Source organism: Papio anubis, chromosome 19 (assembly GCF_008728515.1).
Source record: "Papio anubis isolate 15944 chromosome 19, Panubis1.0, whole genome shotgun sequence".
NCBI classification, from domain to species: Eukaryota; Metazoa; Chordata; class Mammalia; order Primates; family Cercopithecidae; genus Papio; species Papio anubis.
In genome coordinates this window covers 18547359-18564930 of record NC_044994.1, presented here as the reverse complement: position 1 = coordinate 18564930, position 17572 = coordinate 18547359, and the positions used below count along the sequence as shown (strand labels likewise).

Sequence of the window (17572 nt, the reverse complement as noted above, 5' to 3'; positions counted from 1 at the left end):
GCATCAAAAAGAGGCTTGAAAGCCGGGGTCAGTTTTGAAGTCAAAACCTACTAAAGGCTAAGGATGTCATCACCTGTTCCAGACAGTGGTCTTCTGACTCAGCAAATGTTATTTCACGTGCTTTGTGATTCTGCATTGGTTAGCAAGGTAAATCTTCCTTCTTACGGACTTTTCGGTTACACCTATTTCAGTTATCTCTGGCTGCAGAGCAAGCCACACCAAAATTTAATGGCTTAAAACACTTTGTTCTGACCTGCAATACTGGCCTTCGCTGGGCTGTGTCTGCTCCACGAGTCTGCTCCATTGCTGCAATCCAGGGGGTCTTATTGGTGTGGAATGTCCTACATGGCTCACCCAGATGGCTGCAAATACTTGCTGTTGGCCTCTATGTGGCTTGGGCCCCTCTCGACATGGTAACCGGATTCCAAGAAGAAGGCAGAGAAAGCCACAGTTCTCTAAAAGCCTGGGCCCCGGGCGGCACAGGACACTTCTGCTGCTTCCTGTTGTTGAACAGCCACATGGCCAGCCCAGACTCAAGGAGGGGGAAATAAGAACCTCCTGTTGGGGAAAGTAACAAAGCATTTGTGACCACCTTCAATCTACCATAACACCTGTCCAAAGCATCTTATAAGTAGGGCATTATGGTTTTGCAAAAAGTAGGGAACATCTCAGAGCCAGAACTATCATTTTATTATTAGCCAGAGAAGTAAAAAACCTGAGATTTCAACAGCACTTTAGAATGAAGTCCTCAGCTTTTCCAAGGTATTAGTGACCCTGATTCTTCGATCAGCCCTACACCCACCTTTCTTCCCTCCTCTTCCTCATTCCAGACACTCAAAATAAATCTGACATGCTGGTAAGATTGACAGGTAAACGAGAATGTGTTTCTGGTGCAGAAATATTCCTGTGGTGATGGGTTATTTCCATCCTGAACTTACTTTCTTTTTTTAAATTAAAAAGTGTATGCCTGAGGACACTAGTAATGAAAATATCTCTGGCTTCTGAAACTAAAAGTGAGCTCTTAATGGCTCCTATCACTGCCTGAAACACAGGCGGCCCAAACGCTGAATTACTTTAATGATGGCTAGCCAGGTTTCCACATTGCTGCGTAATTTCCCTATTTGAGACTAATACACCACTCTCTCAGATGGGGACAGACAGGGCTGCTCCCACCAGCTGCTCAGTCATCCACGTCCCACTGAAAGGAGAATAAAATTGCTGTATGATTTACTAGCAATCCATTCTCGTTAAGCAGAATTTCCTCAAATCAATAATGCAAGGGCCTCACTTTGGGACTCTGCTGGTTATTGTCATCAGTTAATGTTTACCCAGCACTGCTTATGTGCAGTTAGCATTGTCCCAACCAAATACTGCACAGAACGGTGTACATTGGCTACTGGCATCCACTTTGTTCTTTTCTAAGTTCTTTGGTCTATTTATATGACTGCATCCCAGTTGCACATTGTTTCTACAAAAACTCTGATCCAGTTCAATGGAGCAAACAGTTCACTTGTAATGTTCACCTTTTTAGGTCTTGAAACATGTAGATTCCCAGACACCAAAATACTTTAGGAAAGAGCAGGTCAATCAAAATGTCAAAATATAATTGAATCATCTTTTTTCTTTTTCTTTTTTTTTGAGACAGAGTCTCACTCTGTCACCCAGGCTGGAGTACAATGGCACAATCTTGGCTCACTGCAACCTCCACCTCTAGGTTCAAGTGATTCTCCCACCTTAGCCTCCCAAGTAGCTGGGATTACAGGCATGTGTTACCACACCCAGCTAATTTTTTTTTTTTTTTTTTTTTGGTAGAGATGGGTTTTGCCATGTTGGCTAGGCTGATCTTGAACTCCTGAACTCAAGTGATCCACCCCCATCGGCCTCCCAAAGTGCTGGGATTACAGGTGTGAATGAATCACAATCTTATTTTTCACTACTGCTTATTATTCAATGTAAAGTTCATGTTCAAACTTCACCAGTGTCCCCAAAAGGATCTTAATAGCTGTGCTTTGCACCTAAGGATCTGATCAAGGATTACGCATTGCATTTATTAATAATACCCCCCCACCCCTTGCTTTTCTTTGGGGGGATCTTTCCATGACATCGACTTATTGGAAGAGTCTAGGTCAACTGTTTTGCAGATTTGGATTTGTCTGATTTGTCCCTCATTGGTAGAGTCAGGTTTGTTTGGTTTCAAGAATACTACATAGGCGATAACATATCCTCAGTGCATCATATCACAAGACTCAGTTTGGCCCATATTATTAATGGCAGTTTTAGCCTCTTGGTTGAAGTAACATTCACCAAATTACCCAGTGTAAAGGTAGCTTTTTCTTTTTGTAATTAATGATTACCTATGGGATGACGCTATGAGACTATAAATATCTTGTATCTCTCAACACACTCTCACCAAATGGTTTTGACATCCATTGGTAATCCTTTCCCAAATCAATCATTACCTTGGGAGCACTAAAAGTTTGCTTTTTAAAAAGCCACTGTTGGCCATGCGTGGTGGCTAACGCCTGTAATCCCAGCACTTTGGGAGGCCGAGGTGGGTGGATCATGAGGTCAAGAGATTGAGACTATCCTGGCCAACACGGTGAAACCCCATCTCTACTAAAAATACACAAATTAGCTGGGTGTGGTGGCGCATGCCTGTAGTCCCAGCTACTCCAGAGGCTGAGGCAGGAGAATCACTTGAACCCAGGAGGCGGAGGTTGCAGTGAGCCGAGATCACGCCATTGCACTCCAGCCAAGGCGACAGAGCAAGACTGTCTCAAAAAAAGCCACTGTTGCCTGAATCTTTGATAGTTGGAATACTCTCTTTTTTTTTTTTTAGCAAAATAAAAAATCTTTAGTCTAGGGCAGACAAGCTACACTACTTGACCTGCTCTTTTCTAAGAAGTATTTTAGAAAACTAGAATAACGCAAGCCACTTATAAACTGGTTCCAAATATTAGATGAGTTTCTCCATAACAGTAATAGTCATCCGTTTAGTGTTTGCTGTGTGCCAGACCTGTACTGAGCACTTTACCTATTAACTCATTCAATCCGTTGACCATACTGGAGGTTGTATTATCCATCCCTATGTCTTGGTTAAAGTAACTAAGACCCTAAGACATCAAATAAAGGATATGATTAAGGCTAATGTTCGATTAAGTTTTATAAGGAGGACCCAAAACAACTATTTAAGAAAAAGTAAGTTTTTATGTGCAATAGGAGGAAGCAGTAGATTATTAATTAATAGCATTTTCTCCTCATAATGGAAATGTACTCCTGTTGTTAAGTATTTTGACCATCTTCTTCAGTATGTTGGGTACTTGGCTTTGCTGATACTAGGGTGACCATGACATGGTTTCTGCTGTGGGTTTCTGGGGAGTGAGAGGAGCAGGGCTCTCTGCACATCTAGCGGTGAATTAAGGTATGTGCATACCTAACTACAGTCCAAGGCACAATGGGATATGTGTCATTTCATAGTTACAAACCAAGGATTCTAGAAATGCCCAATCATATGGGATCATATCTAGTCGGGGATATTAGAAAAACCATCCTTGGGGAGGTGGCGCTTGAAAGATGGGTAGACTTTGCAAGCAAGGAGTATTTGGGGGTGGGGCAGAGGCTCTGAGCTGGAGGAGCACAAGGCAGGGTCAGCACATGGTAAGGGAAGAGGGAAGCATGGGCTAGAAAAGGAAGGTGGAATTGGATTTTGGGAGTGTGAGAGGGGAGCTGATCTTGACTGCCAGACAAGGATTTGGACTTTATTTAGGAACCATTGGAGAATCACAGAAGGTGGGCAGATACTCATTTAGGGAGTCTGTAGGCTTGACTGTCTGGGAACAGTCTGTTGATGGTGGGGGGGCGGGGGCAGTTAAGTGGTTGTTTTCCCCATTCATCCATTCATGATCTACAAAGCAGGCTAAGACCGGATGACATAAAGACGTATGAGAAAATAAGATATCACCTTTAGAGTTGGGGCGGCAAACTCAGATGCCTCCAAGGGCAGGGCAAGTTACATGAATCAGTAAGAGATAGCCGAACTGGAGTATTCAAAGGAGCAGCCCCTACTCAACCCCAACAGGTTGCAGCTATAGGAGAACAGTGTCCTTGTCCTTGTACTTAAACATCTCATTTTTCTAGAAAACCTGGGAATCCAGACTTTTGTGTGAAATCTCTAGATGTGTAAATATTGGAGCTCTTTTTTTTCCAAATGTACAGCCCAAACAAGACGTCTGCAAACTAGGAGTTTGTAACTCTGAGAGTTAGGAAATAAAACAATTTTAGACACTCTAGGAAATTTTCATTTGGGTGGGATTGCATGTGAGATCACAAAAACTAAGTTGATCGAGGACATACTTTATAAAAAAATCAAAATTGGATGCAAATTTTTAGTTTGATTTGATAATATAAGCTGATCACAAAAACAACACTTATTCACATACACATACACCAGGTCTGAATCATACTTTGAGCTCAACTCTTTCTCCCTTTCCAACCCATGCAAAAAATGCGCTTGCTGGCATTGGCAGCTGCAGTGTGCCCCACTGCAAGATACTAGACAAACGGCATTGCAGTAACTATTAGTAGGAATCTACTGGTAGGAATTACTAATAACATTTGTGACTGACTAATATTCATCTACAGGACTCAAACCCTGAGAATATGCATTGTGTCTGACTTTGTCACTGTCGGGCAGCTTTTATCCATCAAAGTTGATCACAGGTTCTATCAGTGATTTCCAAACTTGCCTGTTCTTAAGACACACAAAAGGCATTTTTTTAAGTGATAATTCCAGCCCATCACCACCCCTGTACCCCATCTCCCCATAGATTTCTGAATTTCACTTTTTTTTTTTTTTTTTTTTTTTGAGATGGAATCTTGCTCTGTCACCCAGGCTGGAGTGCAGTGGCGTGATCTCAGCTCACTGCAACCTCCGCCGCCTGGGTTCAAGTGATTCTCCTGCATCAGCCTCCTGAGTAGCTGGGATTACAAGCACAAGCCACAATGCCCAGCTAGTTTTTTGTATTTTTGGTAGGGTTTTTGCCATGTTGGCCAGGCTGCTCTCGAACTCCTGACCTCAAATGATCTGCCCACCACAGCCTCCCAAAGTGCTGGGATTACAGGCGTGAGCCAGCATGCCTGGCCTGAATTCCACTTTCTAAGTGAAAAGCCTGGGACTCCATATTTTAATAATGCCCAATACAGTGACTCTTCAGACAAGTATTTAAAACACTGGGTAATGTCATTGTGCTCCCCAGCGTAGCCTCAGAACAGTAAATAAGGGTCTTCTGAGTGTGCTTTTGTGATGTGCCTTTTTATGATTTCACTGATGTAAACAATAGTTGGCATCTCCTATTTTGAAGCTCAGATTGAATTCTTCCAAATGCAGTTAATGGAGGAGGTAGGGGATGTGTGTTGGGGGCGTTGCAGGGAAGTCCTTAAGTGGCATTTAATCCAAGGGCCTTCATCCTTTCCTAATTAGGCAGAAAACTGCCCAATCCAGTGGAAATAGCCCACCAACTACAGAATTCTTATACCTCCTCTTAAAAAGCTGTCAGAGGTTTGAGTGAACAGAAACGAGCACAGGAAGTAATTACCATAGCATCTACCACCTGTAACAATAGCCTACTGTAGGTGTATAGGTCCGTCTTTTCCCTTGTATTTTAATCTAGGTGAGTTTCTCTGAAACTTAATGATTTCAAAACTTCCGAATTTGAAGGGGAATGTAAATCGATAACCCTAACCACTTACCACAAAACTCCCTTGCAAGTGCCGAAACGTTCGCGTCAGAGGGCTCAATCTGGCTGCATTTCATGTGACTCCAGGTTCATTCTCTCTCCACCTCTCCTTTTCCCCTCATTCGCAGTGTGAATCACACAGTGCTGCACCGCTCCTCCCAATCTGTTTATCAGATTGTGCTTGTCAGAAAAGGGAACAGACAGTACAAGTATTAAATTATGCTGTTGATCAGCAGGACTGAAAAAGCCACAGAAACATGTATTGCACGTTCCATTCAAACTTTGGAACTTGACTCGGAAAGCCTGTCCCAAAAGCTGAAGGTCAAATCCTTGTCACAGAGGATCACACTTGTTGGAAAAGAAGCAAGATCAGCTGGTTAAATCCAGTTTGAGGAGGCCTTCCAGGATCATCTAAAGGTCTGCAACTTGAGCAATCTGACGCAGCTGGGTTTTTAAGTTAATCAGCAGTAATGGGAAACTGACTTGGGAAGGGGCAATGGTGGGAGGCAGATGGCTTATGTGCCCCTAAAATTTAAATTTTCATCCATTATTGCTCTTTATTTGAAATTTTAAAAAATTATTTAAGATGTTGTTCTTCTGTAAGTCATATTCTTAAATGTTTGGTCTCTTAAATACATAAATAACAGAAAATTTGAAATTCTAAGTAGAATGCATATTCACGAAAATAATTCAGTTATAGTTCTTAGTTTAAGCATAGTAGATGTGTTTATAAAACAGAATATTGACCTGTATAATCTTTTCCCTACTGCCATTATAATATCAAAATCAGAGTTATTTTCCTCTAGGTAGGGAAGGAGTGGGAGAAAAACTACACGCACACCCCAAATTCTTTCTTCCAATAACTTCCTGCCTCTGTCCAGTCTGCAATAACCCCTCCTCCACCATCCACTCCCCACTTTTCTTCCAAGCAAAGTGAGTCAAGTGATGGCTGGAGATGACTTCTGCACAATCACTAGAAGCCTTCGTGTTAATATGAAAAGCATATAAAGGGAATGGCTTGCCTGGACACTGACAGGGCTACAGGCCTGCATTGAGGTGGCCTTTCACAGGGCCCACGGAAGAGCCGCAGACAATGCAAGGCCACCAGGTCACTTACTTCTCAAATTCTTACCCCAGGTGTGAATATCTTTTTCTTGCTTGTCACTGCTTTTCTCAGTCTCCTCTCCTCTCCCTGGGAGATCTCAACCATCGATGGCTTTCCTGTCACCTGTGCTGCAGGCAGACCTCTCCCAGAGCTTGGGTGGGGTAGCCAGCCCTGAGGATACAAGACAAATAAGACATGACCTTGCCATTTGACTTTTAGTCAGGCAGGAGGGTAAGCCATGTAAACCCATTGTTTCAATATATTGTGTCATAAGCAATGATAGATGTAGGATCTGCCAAGCATTTCCATTGGACTATCAAGAACAGAGCTTATTTTGGTCACTGGGCCTTTTGTTTCTCCTTTTAGATTTCCTATTTCAGTCCAGGATGCTCCTCTCTGTTCACATCAGGGAGCCATTTCTGCAATCCCCATACTTACATGGTCACCAAGTTCTACAGAAAGTATCATCTAAATATTTCTTCAATCGGTCTTTTCCTTTCCACCCCTACCTCCACTTACCAATGTCATATTATCAATTCCTCCTATATGGACCATTTCCATAGGATCTTAATTGGTTTTCCTGTTGAGAATTGAGATGGTCACCCCTTAAAATCCATCCTCCACATTGCAGCCTGGTTACTCCCCTGTTAAAATCCTGACAGTTTCCTTGTTATTTTTAGAATCATCTTGTCTCCTTAGTGTGGCATCCAAGCCTCCTTGATCTAACTCTACCTACCCCTCAGCCTCACCTGGGGCCACCCCTGGCCTCCTACAAAATACTTTTAGTGTCATATTTGTTTTTTTTTATTTGCTGTTTTTTGTTTTGTTTTGTTTGTTTTGGAGACAGGGTCTCACTCTGTTGCCCAAGCTGGAGTGCAGCAGTAGCACAAACATGGTTCCCTGCAGCCTTGACCTCCCAGGTTCAAGTGATCTTCACACCACAGCCTCTGAGTAGCTAGGACTTTAGGCAGCTGCCACCACGCTTGGCTAATTTTTTTTTTTTAATTTTGTGTAGAAATGGGGTCTCACTGCTGGGCGCGGTGGCTCATGCCTGTAATTCCAGCACCTTAGGAGGCCAAGGTGGGTGGATCACAAGGTCAAGAGATCGAGACCATCCTGGCCAATATGGTGAAACCCCATCTCTACTAAAAATACAAAAATTAGCCAGGCGTGGTGGCACATGCCTGTAATCTCAGCTACTCAGGAGGCTGAGGCAGGAGAATCACTTGAACCCAGGAGGCAGAGGTTGCAGTGAGCTGGGATTACACCACTGTACTCCAGCCTGGCAACAAAGCAAGACTCCGTCTCAAAAAAAAAAAGAAAAAGAGAAATGGGGTCTCACTATGTTGCCCAGGCTGGTCTCAAACTCCTGGATTTAAGCAATCCTCCTGCCTCAGCCTCCCAAAATGCTGGAATTACAGGCATAAGCCACCATGCCCTGTTTGTCATATTGTTCTGAGTCTCCCTGCTTTGTAACACATTTATCCTGTTATTTGTTTAATCACTTGCCACTCATCCTTCAAGACCCTCTTTACCCATCACCACCTTTTCATGTGCTTCTCAGATGGGTGATGCTCTCTATGGTCCTAAAGCACCTGATTTGTACTTTTATTATCATACTTACCACTTAATATTGAAATATCTATATGTATATGTTTACTAATCTAATGGCCATCCTTAAGATCTTCAGTGGAAGAAATCTGACTTATTTATGTCCTAGCACCTAGTAAGTGCTAACTAAATGATTGTCGATGACAGATGAAATTCACAACTGAAGTCTACTATTTGAAGAACTAGGCAGAGTATGGGTTTCATGTTCCTCGCTCCAACACTTAGAGAACTTATTTCTACTCATAAGCACTAAAATAAGAATTAATATAAAGTATAATAACTGACATTAGAGAATCAATTACTAGTAATATTAAATCCCTTAAGCACTTTGGTTCTTTTGATGTTTACTTTGGATTTTGCCTAATCTAAAGTCATTCAGGAGTTCCACATTTGGCCAATATGAAGTAGCAGATTATTCTCCCTCCCGAAACAACCCACAAACTGGGCAGAATATATGAAACAATGATTTTCAAGACATTGAATATGAGGCACAGTGACCCCTGTGAGGTGGAGAGCAAACAAGGTGAGCCCTGTGGTTGCCCTGGCTAACTGCCTTGAGGAAGTTTCCGGGCCATGTTGAGGGAGGGGTAACCCATACAGAAACTAATGCTTTCCCTGAGTTGAAGAGATGGAGATGGTAGCATAGGGAAACAAAGGCAAGTAGAATTCACAGGGCAGAGCAATGGAGAAGGGAGAGATACATGGAGAAAGAGAAGACTGAAGAACAGAAGAGACTCTTCAGCTGAGTACTGATCAGTGCATGTGTTGGAAGAAGTCACCCAAGCCTAGGGGAAAAGCTACGTAGAAGAATGAGAGAAAGCAATCCCCATAGCCCACCCAGGACCAGAAATAGTTCCTGCTCTCAGCAGACAGAGTGGAAAGCCTCATAATGAATGGGGCATTGGTTAGAATACTCAGAATGCCGGAGTGCTGGAGGGAAATGAGCCCTAGACTAAACACAGCTCGGATCTTACCTAACAAAGCTTAAAAGCAAATCCCAAAAAGGATCAAAGTGTTTCCAAGTAACTCTACTTCATTCTAAAACAAAGTCAAAAAATATTGATAGAGATACACAAATATTCAGCACCCAATAAGGTAAAATTCACAACTGGCCTCTAATTTTCAAAATTACCAGGCATTCAAAGAAGCAGGAAAATATAACTCATAGTAAAAAATAAAATAAAATAAATAAATCTAAATCAACCCAGAGGCCAACACAGGTGGCTCATGCCTGTAATTCCAGCTCTTTGAGAGGCCAAGGTGGGTGAATCACTTGAGGCCAGGAGTTCAAGATCAGCCTGGCCAACATGGTAAAACTCCATCTCTACTAAAAATACAAAAAATTAGCTGGACATGATGGTGTATATCTGTAATCCCAGCTACTCGGGAGGCTGAGGCAGGAGAATTGCTTGAACCCAGGAGGAAGAGGTTTCATGAGCTGAGATCGTGCCACTGCACTCCAGCCTGGGCAACAGAGCAAGACTCTGTCTCAAAAAAATAATAAAAATAAAAATAAGGCCGGGCGCAGTGGCTCAAGCCTGTAATCCCAGCACTTTGGGAGGCCAAGACGGGCAGATCACGAGGTCAGGAGATCGAGACCATCCTGGCTGACACGGTGAAACCCCATCTCTACTGAAAAATACAAAAACTAGCCGGGCGAGGTGGCGGGCGCCTGTAGTCCCAGCTACTCAGGAGGCTGAGGCAGGAGAATGGCGGGAACCCGGGAGGCGGAGCTTGCAGTGAGCTGAGATCCGGCCACTGCACTCCAGCCTGGGCAACAGAGCAACACTCCATCTCAAAAAATAAATAAATAAATAAATAAATAAATATAAATAAACCAACCTAGAAATGATGAGACATTATACAATCAGTAGACAAAAACACTAAAACAGTTAATAAACTTTATTCTATATGTTCAAGGAGCTAAAGACTTAACATGTTAAATGGTGACATGGAAAATATAAAGAAGAACAAAATCAAATTTCTAGAAATAAAAATTATGATGTCTGAAACACTCACCTGATGAGATTAGCAGCAGATTACAAAAAATTAGTGAACTTGAAGATAATATTAAATAGCAATAGAAATTGCCTAAGATGAAACACAGAGTCTTGTCTTTAAAACTCTGAAACAAAATGAACAGAGCATATTGAACTGTGGAGTAACTTCAAGCAGCCTAAAAATACACATGTAATTGCAGTCTCCCTCAAGGGGTCAAGGGGGGAAACAGAAAAATACTTGAAGAAATATGGCTATTTTCCAAATTTGACAACATCTACAGTATAAACTCATAGATCCAAGAACCTTAATGAACTCTGCAAAAGTAGTGTAAAGAAAAACACACCAAGACACATCATAAACAAATTGCTCAAAACCGATGATAAGGAAAAAATCTTAAAAGCAGCTAGTGGGGGAGGGAGAAGATACTTTATGGACAAAGGTGGAAAGATAAGGATGATGACAGATTTCTTATCAGAAACATGCAAGCCAGAGACATTGGAACAACAAAGTAAAATTATCTTTCAAAAACAATGGTAAAATAAAAACTTTTTCAGGAAGACAAAATCTAACAGAATATATCACCAGCAGCTTCCTCTATAAAAAATGCTAAAGGAAGTCCTTCAGGCAGAAAATGATGACAAATGGAAATCAGCTTCTATACAAAGAATGGAGGGCACGAAAAATGATAACTATGTGGGTAAACATAAAGGGCTTTATTCTTTATTGTTAATATTTTTATAAAGATAACTATTTAAAGAAAAAATAATAATACATCATGAGTTTATAGCTTATGTAGAAGTAACATTCGTAACAACAATATTGGAAGGGAGAAATGAAATTATAAGATTCTTACATGTTAAGTGATATCAAATCATTTGACAAATGACTGTAATAAGTTAAAGATAATACTATAAACCTTGCAACTACTAAAATAATGCAACAGAAGCCAATAAAGTGAAATTATTTTTTAAAGTACTCATTTTATCCAAAAGAAGGCAGAAAAAGAAGAAAAACAAAATACAGATGGGAAAAGTAAAAATTAGCAAGAGGATATAGTTAAACAAAACCATACCAATAACCACATTAAATGTAAATGGCCTAACACCTCAATTGAGACAAGATCGTCAGACTAGCTAAAAATATGACACCCAACTATATACTGCCTAAAAGAAATCAATTTCCAATTTTTTAAAAAATAGGTTAAAAGTAAGAGCATAGAAAAACATATCCCAAACTAACACTAATCTAAAGAAAGCTGGAGTTGCCATATTAATATCAGGCAAAGTGGACGTCAGAGCAAAGAGTATTACCAGAAATAAAGAGATCATTTCATACGATAAAGGGGTCAACAAGACATACTTTTAGCCCTTTCATTTCACATAATAACAGGACTTTAGAATACAGAAACTAATCATTGATGTAAATTACAGGTAAATATAGGCAAATCACATGTATAATCAGAGATCTGAACACTACTCTGTCAAGAAGTGATAGGAAAAATAGACAGAAATTCGGTAAAAGTACAGATTTGAACAACTCTAAAAACATAAAACAAATCTCAATGGATTTAAATGAAGTTATACAAAAGAAATTCTCTAACCACAATGGAATTAAAGAACTCTGGAAAATCCACAAATATTTGAAAATTAAATATTATGTTTTTAAGTAGCCCATCGAAGAAGAAATCAAAGGGCAATTAGAAAGTATTCGAACTGAATGAAAATGCAAATATAAGATACCAAAATGTGTGGAATTCTGCTCAAGCAGTACTTAGGGGGAAATTTATAGCACTAAACATCTACATGAGGAAAGAAGAAAACTTTCAAATCAACAACCTTAAGAAACTAGAGAAAGAAGAACAAAGAAAATCCAAAGTAAGCAAAAGAACAAAAATAATAAAGATCAGAATAGAAATCAACAGAATAGGAAAAGAAAAAATAATAGAGAAAACCAATAAAATGAAAAGCTGGGTTATTGAGAAAATTAATTATATTGATAAACCTCTAACCAAACTGGGGAGAAAAGCAAGAGAACACAGATAGTCAATATCAGGAATAAGTAAATTACAGGAGTCCAGATTCTAACCCAGATCTGGCCAGCTATCAAGTCCACACCAAGTTGACTCCTGGGAGTTGAATGAGGCGCACCAGATGGACAATCGGGTTGGGCTTATATAAGGTTTTCCTTGATCCCTAAATGGGTCTCTAACAAGCTGAATAACCTTCCAAATCGCACGTTGACCACCCAAACACTTTCCGGCAGCACTTACTCATAAAGAATTTTATATTTTGTTGCTCTTAGATGAACTGTAGTAAATTTGTAATGAATTAGAAAGGCAAACATTACTTTTTTATTTGGTAAATTATCTGACTTTTCAACATTAAAGTATTTTTTAAAATAGATTCTTAAATTCTGTACTTTCTTCAAACAAAAAGCATTTGCCAGAAAAACAAAAGTCATGGCTCGTGTTTCAAAGATGTTTTATGCCTGGCTGCATGCTTGAATCCTGACTATATCCAAGTTTTGGATAGGGCTGCCTCCTGGATAAACACTGGGAAGTCACGACAGGGTTAATCAGAGTGATGGGACAGGAAGCAGAAAAGAACCTTCAACAGGCTGATCTCTGCCTCTGCCTTTCTAGTCTGAATGCAGCTGATAAATGAGTTCATCTACCACACAAAATAGCCTTTGTTTCATTCTGTAGCTTTCTGGCTTTCCACTGCTAGGAAAAGAAAAGAGGCAGTATAGTTTGCCTCAACTTGCCTACTTACCACTGGAGCTTTTCATTTTTAGACTTACTATACAGTAAAACTATTTCCTGAAATTTGCCTCTATTTCAGTGTTAACCATTTCCCCCCAGCTTTCATTTTAAAATATTCAAACCTGCAGAAAAGTTGAAACAACAGTACAAATAACGCCATGCACTCTTCACTTAGATTCATCAGTTGTTAACGTTTCACCACGTCTGCTCTCTCCCAGTCCCTGCCTACCGTTTTTGCTGAGCTATTGGAAAGTAAATTGCAAGCAGTGCGGCAATCACTCCTAAGTACTTCAGCACAAAATCGCCTACAAACAAGAACATGCTTCTACTTAACTCTCAATGTGATCACACACACACACACACAGAGAGTCAATATTCAAATTTCCCCAATTGTCCCAATAATTTTTTTTTTTTTTTTTGAGACGGACTCTGGCTCTGTCACCCAGGTTGGAGTGCAGCCCCGCGATCTTGGCTCACTGCAACCTCCGTCTCCCAGGTTCAAAGGATTCTAACCCCCTCAGCCTCCCGAGTGGCTAGGACTACAGGCACCCACCATTACACCCAGCTAATTTTTGTATTTTTAGTAGAAACGGGATTTCGCCATGTTGGCCAGGCTGGTCTCAAACTCCTGACCTCCAGGGATGCGCCCGCCTCAGCCTCCCAGTGCTGGGATTACAGGTGTGAGCCCAATATTTTTTTTAAAAGCTGTTTTGTTTTGTTTGCTGACTCGACCTAGTCCAGGATCACACGTTGCATTTAGTTGTTATATTGCCAAGCGCTTTTTAGCACACATTAAACGTGTGTCTGATTTCCCACTCCCGCTGATTAAGAAATCGCAGATAAATGAAAGCTTGATTCTGCAATTAATCCAGAAGTTACAACTCTCGAAGTACAGCCCTGAGTATCAGAACATACTGTTCCACACGGCGGAAGTGGCTACTTCATTAAATTATCCTGTTGCATAAATGACATAACTCATTCAGAAATGGTGCAGGGCATACAGGCAGGAAAAATGTTAACTGCTCACCACCTCTCATCGTCTGTAGTCAGGGACACAGAGAGTTTGCAGCAGAGACTGACATTCTGACCTCGTCAAAGTCACAGACACTAGGAGCTAGGCATCTTTCAAGGTAGTCCTTCTCCCTCCCACGGAAGGAATCACCTCTATGGCATCCCACGGGAGTCCCCGCCACGGTCTTCCAGCTTCTCCTTCAATGCTTTTCATGCATAGCCTGGAACTCAGAATGCCTGGGTTCCAGCTTAGCTCTGCTCCTTGAGCTATGTGACATTGAGTGGGTCACTTAAACACTCTTTATCAGCCCAGCTTCTTTAGCTAATGAGAGCACACTGCCATCCGCCTCAAATGCACCTGAAGACTGTTGTGGGGAACAAACAAGAAAGAATGTGGGAAGCACCACCCTTCACCAGGTCAGCCATCACTACCTTGACAAGGAGCTTGCTATTGTCACGCCGGGTGCCTCTGCTGCCCGAACAGCTCTTCCTCTGGGTCCACTGTCCTCCACTAAGGGAGAAAGGCATTTATTTAATCAGTCCTTACTGCTTTCTTCACCAGATTAAGCAGCCCCATTTTCTTCAACTAAAATGCCCTTAATCTGGACACTGTACTCAACTTAGTTCAGCCTAAGACGCAGACACCACCTGGACCTTGAGTTTGATCAAGCCAGATATCCCCCATGCCTTGAGCAACTGATCATTTATAACCAAAGAAAGAACTGGCCCTTATTCCCCATGAAATTTCACAGAATTGGTGTTTTGGATGCTTTGGGGTTCTTCCATCTGTCGTCCAGGAAGCTCTTCACTCCTTCAAGTCTTGAGTCGTCTGAGAATTCTCTGAGCATGGCTTGTCCAACTTCACCTGAGTCACAGATATCATTGTTGACCTGAAGTACACCATCAAAGTTCTCCCTCCAGGGTGATGCCAGCCTCTTCACCAGCATTACTTGGGTACGGGTGTTCCCAACAGCTGTGAACCCACAGGAATAGGCTATCATTCATTCATTCATTCGTTCATTCATTCATTCATGCATTCAGAGCTGCTGAGCACCTACTGTGAGCCAGCCTTGCACTTGGCACTAGCCCCCACCAAGACAAAGAGGAGGAAGCTGGCACACTTACGGCTTTTCCACCCAGATCCCTGCATTACAAATCCCTGCATCCTCCCTTTCTATCCCTTTAGTACGTCCATCAAGAAGGAAATGACTTCTTTGGAAGGACCTGGGCATCTGCTTTCTTTGATATGCTATTCATAAACTTTCAGCGCACAATTTTTCAAGAAACTTGGGTGTCAGCTTAGATACCACCACATCTAAGAACAGTTTCCTATCCCCTGCCTGTTTCTGAACAGAACACACACACACACACACACACACACACACACACACACACACACACCCCCCACACACCCTTGCCTCCACTGCACCATAGTTTGAGAAGTTACAATTACCCAGGACACCGCCACCTTCACTGATCGGCCCAGAGGGAATACCTGTGTCAACCAGGTCTCTTACCTGCAAATATATAATTGAGTCCAGGAGGCTCATCTCTGTCTGGCTGCGCTGTTGAAAAGAGGAACTATCAGCCTTGGCTCTGTGGGCTGCCAAGTTCACAGGCAAGAGAAAATTCAGAGGCAGGTGTACAGCAGAAGCAGCAACAACAGCAGTTGATTTCCTGGTTCCGGTTGACTCCTGAGGCCTGGTGGGTCCCTGCTGTCCCTTCTGTGAGACAGCTGTGTACTGTCAGAGTAAGCTCCACTTCCTTTAAGCTGCATAAATTGGTATATGTTATTTGCAATTTAAAAATTCCACCCAGCAGGGCACGGTGGTTCATGCCTGTAATCTCAGCACTTTGGGAGGCCCAGGTGGATGGATCGCTTAAGTCCAGGAGTTCGAGAGCAGCCTGGCCAACATGTCAAAACCCATCTCTAGAAAAAATACAAAAATTAGCCAGGTGTGCTGGCGCATGCCTGTAATCCCAGCTACTTGGGAGGCTGAGGCACAAGAATCACTTAAACCAGGAGGTAGAGGTTGCAGTGAGCCAAGATCGCACCACTGCACTCCAGCCTGGGTGACAGAGCAAGATTCTGTTTAAAAATAAAAATAAAAATTCCACCTAATACATAATGCATAAAAGGTGCCATTAATAGTTGATTTTAGATGTTTTTGTACCCTTTTAGATAACTAGGAACATTATTGATTTTGTTCCTAGTTATTGATTTTTTATTGTTACTGATATTCCATTGTTACCCTTCCCCACTTTCTCCAGGAAATCTCACTAGTTAACACATCTACAGGTCTGTCCTTATCTGGAAATGTATTTCTTCTAAACCGAGAAGCTCCAATTCAGGTTTGCCGCCAGGGGCCAGCGCACACTCCACACCTGTCCTGAGGTCCAGTTCCTTCCACACTTTGTTCCACTCTTTCCAATTTGAAGTCCATTCTCTGAGATGGGGAAGGCAGCAGTGATGTGTGTCTGCCTTGTCTTGGCCACCAGTCACATTACACTGCTCTAAGATGTGGTGCCATGGCTACCAGTGTTGGTTCAGATCCCTGTCCCCTGCTTACTGGCTGTGTGACCTTGGGAAAGTTAGGGAACCTCTCTGTCCATCACAGTCCTCATCTAAAAACTAGGAATCACATCAGCGCCTACCTCATAGAGCTCTTGTGAGGATTTGACTAAATGAATTAACACAAGTAGAAGATAGGGCCTGGCTCAATAAATGTTCACTTTTATCTTATTCTTTTCCTATCCTGACTAAAGCTAAAAGAACCCTCTTCTGTGTGTGCAAAGTTCCTAGAAACTTCTGTTTTAGTCTTCTTGTCATTTTTCATGCTGCTTCTTTTTCCTTGGGCTCTTCCTGCTTCCTTGTGAGCGGGAAAATAAAACCAAGGCCAACTACAATTTAATTTAATTTAATTTATTTTTTGAGGCAGAGTCTCACGCTATCGCCCAAGCTGGAGTGCAGTGGCACGATCTCAGCTCACTGCAACCTCTGCCTCCCAAACTCAAGCAATAGTACTGCCTCAGCCTCCTGAGTAGCTGGGATTACAGGCACACACCCCCATGTCCAGTTAATTTTTATATTTTTAGTAGAGACAGAGTTTCTCCATGTTGGCCAGGCTGCTCTCAAACTACTGAGCTCAAATGATCCACCTGCCTCAGTCTCCCAAAGTGCTAGGATTACAGGTGTGAGCCACTGTGCTCAGCTCCAACTACTATTTGAAAAGGTATAGCCCCCATAAGAAATGTTCACTCCTATAAGGAGTAAGGAAAGCATCCAGTTTCAGCTTTCTACTTATGGCTAGACAATTTTGCCAGCACCATGTATTAAATAGGGAATCC

General features: G+C 41.8%; 1 long non-coding RNA gene across 2 annotated transcripts; it reads right to left on the bottom strand.

Moving 5' to 3' along the window:
• Window positions 1-33: 33 nt before the first annotated feature.
• LOC103879635 lies at window positions 34-16081 on the bottom strand. 2 transcript variants are annotated; one of them, XR_640339.4, is made up of 5 exons: window positions 15742-16081; window positions 14657-15197; window positions 6868-7011; window positions 5749-5915; window positions 34-558 (listed from the first exon to the last, which is right to left on the bottom strand). It is a non-coding gene; the product is annotated as an uncharacterized LOC103879635 (long non-coding RNA). The 2 variants fall into 2 exon arrangements; XR_002518576.2 differs by having other exon boundaries at window positions 14657-16081.
• Window positions 16082-17572: the final 1491 nt, after the last annotated feature.